Here is an 8568-nt window from a genome sequence, read left to right as displayed (position 1 = left end):
AATCCAAAGTCGTAGCCACAGACAGAGCCTGGCTTTGTTGCGATCTGAGAATGGAGCCTAGGAAGTAGAGTCTGGTCTATGGTCTGGTGCTCTGCCAGACTTGTCTCTTTTAGCGCCGTTACCATAACGACTCTAAACGTTCGTTTTTCCGCCGGAGCCACAAGGCCACTTCGGCCGCCATGACAGGGAGCCGCGAACACTTCCGGTTCGGGTTTCGTTTGAATGCTTTTCAAGGGCAACGTCACCGATTTGTTTCGTGCGTTCCACAGTTAAATCGGCCTTTCGTTACGTTTTCCGCTACCACTGGCTTCTTCAAGTGCTCTCATACCTTGCAATTAACTGGGCAACTTTGCTATGGCCACTCTTGGGTAAGTTACTTTTAAAAAGTAATGGACCTTTTCCACATACCGACGGCACCAGGCGGTGGCTGCACGAACTAAAAATCGAGGAAGTGGCCTACCTGCGCTACCAATCGATACTGGGAGCTACGCTACCAGTTTCTTCGCTCTCTGAGGAGCGCCGCGTGCCTAACGCGACTTTCAAGAAGGGGCATCCGTGGCGTCCACTCAAACGTTGTGTTTATCTTTCCGTACACTTTCTTTTTTTGTGTAACACAATTATATACATGCTGCAATCACGTGTTCTACTCGCTTATCCACTGCCTCCTTCCGAACTTCCTCGATTTTTCGTTCCTACTTCCGCCGCTTGGCATCGGACGCTCACGCGTGCGCAGAACGCTTCTCGGAAAAGGTCCATTTGTTACAGTTAGTTACTTTCAGAAAAAAGTAGCAAAGTTACGGTTACAGTTACTGCAACAAAAGAGTAACTCGTTACAGTTAGTTACTTTTAAAAAGTAATGACGTTACTTTTCAGTTACTTTTCTATAACACAAAAAAATTATAAAAACTAGAAAACGTCCCTCACAACGTGTTATTGCATAAAATTAAGAAGTATGCTTTTTATTTCATATTGTAACTTAGCAGCAGTTCCTTCTCGAAGTTAGTGTTTGCCAGTTTCCACGCAAGAGTAGTGGCGCAAATCGAAATGCGAAACATGCGCAGTGCAGAGTACTGGCGCTAATCAAAATACGAAACATGCGCAGTGCCCTCCGCATGTATTGTTGTTTCACGGTTGATTTACCTGATTAAAACGCGTTTGCACAGAAAAAAGAAAAACCCCAACATAGATAGCGCCTCAAGTGTTCAGTCACAAAGCACAAGCGTGTGCGCAAAGATAACTATATTTTTTCACAAAATCTACACGTGGCTATATTCGGGTCGTGACCCGCGAGAAAGAACGTGTTCACAACTTTGTGCAAGGCCAACGTACACTCGAAATGTCGGAATAGACGATTTGGAAAGTCCAAGAAATGGCTAAATTGCACTCGTTCAGTGATATATTATTCATAAAACACAGGAAAGTAACGACAAAAGTAACGTCTTTACTTTCATCGTTACCTCAGAAAAGAGTAATCGAACTACAGTTACATGTTACATTTTTAAAAAGTAACTCGTTACAGTTACAAGTTACCAAAAGAGTAACGAAGTTACAGTAACGCGTTACTAGTAACGCGTTACTACCTAAGACTGGCTATGGCAGATCTTCGCGAAGTAAAAAATGCAGCGAGCCGCGGCCGTCAAGCACAAATCACACGGGCGTCGATGTCAGGCTCAACACTATAGGGTGTTTTCACTGACGTAATTTCGTCCACCATTTTGTTGTTGTGAGCTATCTGGCGTGTGTCAAACTCGAGCATTCCAAGGATTTACTTGACCCCTCAAATTCGAAGATCACATAAGCTTATGTCTTACCACGCTGACATCATCTCAATTGGTTGCGACGTAATCCTTCAAAGTAGTAAATTTGTTTGAAAAACAAAATAACAACAAAATGGCGAATCGACGTTATGTGCAAACAACCTACATAGGATCGCCTAATTTTGAAATGAAAGATACACATATCCGACTTTTCCGGATAGCGACGATACTTGATCAAACGAATCACATTTGATTTCTTTTGCAAGTAAAGATTAATTGAAAGATTCATTAGTATACGCCCAGATATAACTTTATATTTTAGCCTGAACGTAGGTTTTCATAGCACAGACCAACTTGGTAGTGCATAAAATATTGAATACATAAAAGAATTCCTTTTACCGTTTTTATTTTTTTAATATTAGAGCAGAATGTTTTGATGATGCTACTTTTCGTGTGAATGTGGCGAACTGACGGTTTATGTGAGTCAAAAACTCTAGCAAAAACTCACGAAAAAGATAATAAAAAAAAGGAAGAAAAACTGCTAATTTTGAGAGTTCCGGCTCCACTTTAATTTGGGACACAACAATTTTCGAAGTTCGAGAGCCAAATTTTTCTTTTTGGCATGCAATAAAGCGTCTGTTTGTGACACGATTAAAGCCTGAAAGTGGACTGATTCTCGCCTGGGGCAAGACGTGAAACAGCATCGGTACCATCCTTTCGATTCTAACTCTCACCCACGTAGTCGAACACAATAATGCTTGTGTGTGTCTGCCCAAACAGAACAGTCTGAACAAATGCGATATGTCTCGCGTGATCGTAACAAATCGAACGTGAAACTAGTTTTTCTTGTCACCTGGGTTCTAGAATCTAAGACAGCCTTGTGACGTCCGCGTTTGCACCCGTATCTCCGTGAATGTCGGAATCGCCGTGGTAGGCCGACGTCACAATCACGAGATCTCCACTCAACGTCCAAAACTTGCCGCTAGCTTTTTGCGGGGGACGAGCGGCACAATCATAGTACACACACTGCGACGGCTTTGTCCGAATCACGATATCTCTACTTGTCGTCGAAAAACGCACCGCTCGCTTTTTTCCGGGCACGACCGAGCACCAGCAGGACAATTCTTCGCACATTCCTTCAACTATGTCCGACAGGCGTAGCGTAGTTTCGCTCTGGCCAGCTCGAACAGTCACAGCAATGCTGCCCAGTTGATGAAGTGATTCTGTTCTCATACACGCTCTCCCATGCACGAAAAACACGAAACAATGACATGCTGATGCCTCGGTTGATTCATAGGCACCTAACTTCGTTGAATGTCTCACGTGCACACAAATTTCCACTGGGCCGTCAGGTATACGGTTTTGTAATTTTGGCCATGGAGGCCAAATAAAACGAGATACGGTGCTTTTTCTTGGCGCCGTATGGTCCAGAAATGTACACCGATCAATCTTCGTCCGGTTTTCGACATAACCTTTTCTGATTTTCTGCCGAGAAAAACTTAACACACGCTGCTCATTCCTGCTAAGTGAAACATGCTACACACGAAGCTCGTGAGCCGAAAGTTAGCTCGGCCCCGGGAAGTTCCGCCATTACTTGTTTATGTTTACCTTGGAATACCCTGTATATTCTATGAGAAAACTAGGCGTGAATCTCATGCCTAAAATAATTATGTTTAAACATTTAACGTCGTATTGCTTTCATTAAATAAAGTTTACAATAGTGTCTATTCGCTGGAGATAATATAACGGAAAATTAATTACATTTTAAGATATGGGAATCAATCGATTCAATTCATTCTCTGAAACATCTTGGACGATGCTACACTCGCTCAAAGGTCATTCACTCAAGTGAGTGCGTTCCCACCAGAATATTCTGACTTTACACTTGGTCGAGCATTTGAATAGTTGGGGAATAGAAGGAGAATGGAGTTGAACAACCTAGAGCCACTAAGCTTTCACTCGCCACTCACATACATGATAAAAGCGAACTCTGGCGTCCACCGACGTCCGGCTAGCCGTTATCTTCAGAATGGCGTCAACGGCATCTATTGGCTCCCAAAAGTCATGTGTTGCGAGCAGTTTCTTTTGTTTTGGTAATGGTGATATTTATTTGCACTCAGAAAGAGGTGCTGGTGAAAGCAGAAAGACCGAAGGTTCATTCCAAATCCTGCAGCACATTAAAAAAGAAAAAAAAAAAAGACAGAAAAAGCGAAAAATGAGGCACCGTGGAAACCCCAGCCCAGTCAGAGGCCCAGGCGCCCCACGCCACCCCACGGTCAGTGGCCACCAACATTACTAGAACAACTCAGTTGGGAAACTGCCATAGAGCCTTCTCTGAAAAAGGGGCACCGATCCGTACTCGAGAATCAAGCTAATGGCAATTGCAACGCCACCATTTCTCTCGCAGCGGCCCACTCGGGGAATCGCACGGAGTATCGCATTCGATAGCGTTTTCTACACGTACAGTGCCACTTTTGCAAGCAGCGGGGCCATATCGTGAAAGTTTGTCGACGAAAAGCGAAACAGTTCTCACCGACGCCTAGGCCTACAGGTGGCAGCCGCCAGAACGGCCGGCGGCGCGACAGTGAAACAGCGGATGTTTTCGGCATCTTCCAAATGACTGCCGAGGAACCTGCTATCCGCGTGGTCGTAGAAGTGAACGGGAACCCTCTCGAGATGGAAGTCGACTCAGGAGCGGTGTGCTCCGTGATCAACGAGAGAACTATGCGTCAGCTGCGGTTGTCCAAGCACAAGCTGCGACCGTGTGAACTACGTCTTCACACGTACAACCAGCAGGAATTGAAGGTGCTAGGCTCCGTGATGGTCCAAGTCACCTATAAAGGGCGTCAAAAACGACTGCGTCTCGTCGTGATCAAGGGAGCAGGCGTAGGCCTGCTTGGCCGAGACTGGTTCAAGGCTCTTGGGATTGAGCTGAGAGTCAATCAGCTGGAAGAAGGAACGAACAATCAGAGCCCGTCCAGCGCAGCAGTGCTGAGTCGTCACGCCGACGTTTTCCAACCAGGTCTAGGCAAGAGCAAGGGACCACCGTTTCGAGTCGAAGTGGAACCGACTGCCCAGCCCAAGTTTTTCAAACCGCGTCCAGTTCCCTTTGCCTTACTACCAAAAGTGGATGAAGCCTTGGACAAGCTCATCAGGCAAGGCATTTTGGAACCGGTCCGACATTCCAGTTGGGCGACTCCAATAGTACCTGTGGTAAAAAAGGATGGCACAGTGCGAATCTGTGGCGACTACAAGAGTACGGTAAACCCTGTGGTCCGTTGGGAAAGCTACCCCCTACCCACACCTGAGGAACTTTTCGCGAAGCTGGCAGGCTGTGCAAGGTTTTCCAAGCTTGACTTAGACCAAGCGTACCTGCAGCTGACAGTTGACAGTGAGACAGCTGACCTTCTCACCATCACCACACACCGTAGACTTTTCCGTGTCACGCGCCTACAGTTCGGAGTAGCTGTTGCAGTCGCTATTTTTCAGAGGTACATGGAAGAGCTGCTGCAAGGGCTGGAAGGGGTGCAAGTTTTTCTCGATGATATCCTGGTAGGCGGTAAAGATGAAGCCAAGCACAACACCCGTCTGCAAGCTGTGCTTCAAAGAATTCAAGACGACGGTGTCCGGCTAAAAAGGGACAAGTGCGTTTTTGGAGTGGATGAAGTTGTATTCCTAGGATACAAGGTCAGCAAGGCAGGAATACAGCCGACAGACGACAAGGTCAAAGCTATCCATGGGGCACCCGAGCCAAAATGCAAGAAGGAGTTGCAAGCGTTCCTAGGGGCACTCAACTTCTACAACAGGTTCCTACGGGGAGCGGCACACACTTTGGAGCCCTTGTACAGGCTGCTCGACAACGGCCATAAGTGGAGATGGACTACGCAGGAAGCAGAGGCTTTTCTGCGGGCCAGGCAGCTACTGCAGTCTTCGGACGTCCTTGCCCATTACAGTGTCCACCAGCCACTAGTCATGGCATGTGATGCCTCTCCGTACGGACTTGGGGTGGTACTCAGCCACGTTGATAGCGAAGGCCGGGAGGTACCGGTAGCCTATGGCTCTCGAACTATGACAGCTGCCGAAAGGAACTACGCACAGACAGACCGGGAAGCTCTGGCGATAGGTTTTGGAATACGAAAGTTCCACAAGTTCATCTACGGTCGGCATTTTCGGATCGTGACCGATCACAAACCTCTACTGGGACTCTTGCATCACGCAAAACCGATGCCTCAAGTGCTGTCGCCGAGGATGTTGCGATGGTCGTTAATGTTGTCGGCTTACGACTACGAGCTGGAGTACAGGCCTGCTCATCAGCTCAGGAACGCGGATGCACTGAGTCGACTGCCTCTAACTGTGGAAGACAGCTCAACTGACGAGAAACTTTTTGAAGTCCGGATGCTGGAGACTGCGCCGGAGATTCCGTGGGATGCCCAGAAGATTGCCCGATGCACCCGGAACGACCCAACCTTGTCCAGAGTTCGACATTGGACGGGGGTTGGATGGCCTCAAGGCAGGCTGCCGGACGAGTTCAAGCCATTTGTTCGACGGCAGCACGAGTTGTCGGAGTATCGGGGATGCCTGCTGTGGGGATGTAGAGTCATCATTCCAGAGCAAGCGAGAGACCAGGTTTTGGAGCTGCTGCACACCACGCATTCCGGGATCGTCCGCATGAAGGCGCTTGCCAGAAGCACAGTTTGGTGGCCGGGTATCGACCAAGATATCGAAAGGAAGGTCCGAACCTGCCTGCCCTGCCAGGAGACAAGGCCGCAACCTGCACGTGCAAGACTGCATCCGTGGGAATTTGCCAGAAACCCATGGTCCCGAATCCACATCGATTTTGCAGGACCCTTCCAAGGAAAGGTTTTTCTTCTGGTGGTGGATGCGCATTCGAAATGGCTGGAAGTCATCCAGATAGCATCCATGTCGTCAGCAGCAGTGTGTCAAAGGCTGCGAGTGCTGTTCGCAACACACGGTGTTCCCGACACTATAGTCTCGGACAATGGGACAGCGCTCGTCTCACAAGAATTTGAAGAATTTTTGCAGAGAAACCAGGTCCGGCACGTTAAGGTGGCGCCATATCATCCATCGTCAAATGGCCAAGTGGAGCGCATGGTCCAAGAAACTAAACAAGTCCTCAGGCGCATGGAAGGAGGCGACATGGCCACCAAGTTGGCCCGATTTCTTTTGAGTCGGCATATTTTCCCGCACTCAACGACCGGAAAGAGTCCGGCGGAATTGTTGATGGGTCGGAGACTCCGTACTGCACTGGACCGGCTTCACCCAGACCTACAAGCAGAGATGGTGGACAAGCAAGAGGAACAAGCGCTGCGGGGAAGACAAGGTGTACGCGAATTCGAGCCGCGAGAACCAGTCTTCATCCGCAATTATTTAGCAGGCCCCAAGTGGCTACCCGGTATCATCACTGAGATCACCGGTCCGGTGTCTTACAAGGTTCGCACCATCGACGGTCGTTTCTGGAAGCGGCACGTGGACCAAATCCGGAGACGGGAGTGGAGCACATACCTGGACGAGGAGGAGCCTACGACAGAGCTGTCACCTTAGCAGCTCTCCTTACCAAGCGAGCCATCGCTTAGGAATGAATCGGTGGAAGAGTGCCCACCATCTACGAGTCAAGCGGACTTCCCTGAGGAGTCAACCCCAGTGGCGACACCTCCAGCTTCCCCACAACGTTCACCTGCTTCACCCCATGAACCGAGGCACCAAACAGTGTTGCCAACTTCAGCGCCTGCGCAAGAACAGTCAAATCGTCCCCAGCGACAACGGCGACGTCCCGACTACCTAAAGGACTATGTGACCTAGGGGGGAGGGATGTTGTGTGTTGGCAACCGAGGATATCCAGGGATGCCGGTGAACTGGTGCACGCGCGCAGGCACGAGACGTTCGACTGCTCTGGCCCCAACCCGGTCGGTTGTGCCCGCTGTATGCTGTAATGTATATATTATGTAAAGATTAAATACACAACAGCTATAATCGGCCATTTTGGCGTCGAAACATACACGGTGGAAGGGGTTTCAGGGATGCCAACCCCCGTCTCCCAAGCGGACGGGCTGCGAATTAGTACTGAGGTTAGGATGCGGCCAGGGCAGGACGTGCAAGCTGAAATCACCGGTGAGACATATGGTTGTATGAAAACAAGAATAATTGTGCCGCAAAATCTTGTAAACTAAAGAGTTTAGAAAACATCACACGCCTGTCATTTTGTACTAAACTCCAACAAAAGTTCCTACAAGAAGAAATTTTTTTTTTTTTTGTTTTTACGCAAAAACATGCTTTCTAAAAGCTCAAGGTGACCACAGTAAAGAAAAAAGATTGAGCCGCCATCTTGGAACCTCGAGCCTGGGAGTTTAGGTACTCTGCGACCATTCAGTGACCCTAGCAGTAACCAAGGCAACTTTCATGTTTCGACTCGTCGCTAAAAGGTGGCGCTGTTATCATATCCTACTCCATCTCAGTGGATGCCAACGGCCCAGGTTTCAACGGTGAGTTTTTCAACCGAGTGTTCCAGTAACATTGGTGGCCACGTTGGAATCGTTGCGGCCACATCCCTGGCCACAGCAGAGCTGTCACCTCAAGCCTGAGCTCGGCAAACGTCTTCTATGGTTCTATGAAAGCCACTAAGAGCCGAAACGAAACGCTCTGGCTCTACTCGCAACTTTCACGATCTATAGGGGGCGCACTATTTCCTTTAAAAATGGCTGCCATCTGGATGATTGTCATAGATTAGCAGAACGAGCCTGGGTATGCAACACATAATTAAGTAATATTAATTTTGTGAAATACAAGCAATATA

Source organism: Ixodes scapularis, unplaced genomic scaffold (assembly GCF_016920785.2).
Source record: "Ixodes scapularis isolate PalLabHiFi unplaced genomic scaffold, ASM1692078v2 PGA_scaffold6__148_contigs__length_123643588, whole genome shotgun sequence".
NCBI classification, from domain to species: Eukaryota; Metazoa; Arthropoda; class Arachnida; order Ixodida; family Ixodidae; genus Ixodes; species Ixodes scapularis.
The sequence above is the reverse complement of the archived record's forward strand: the minus strand, read 5'-3'. Positions refer to the sequence as shown.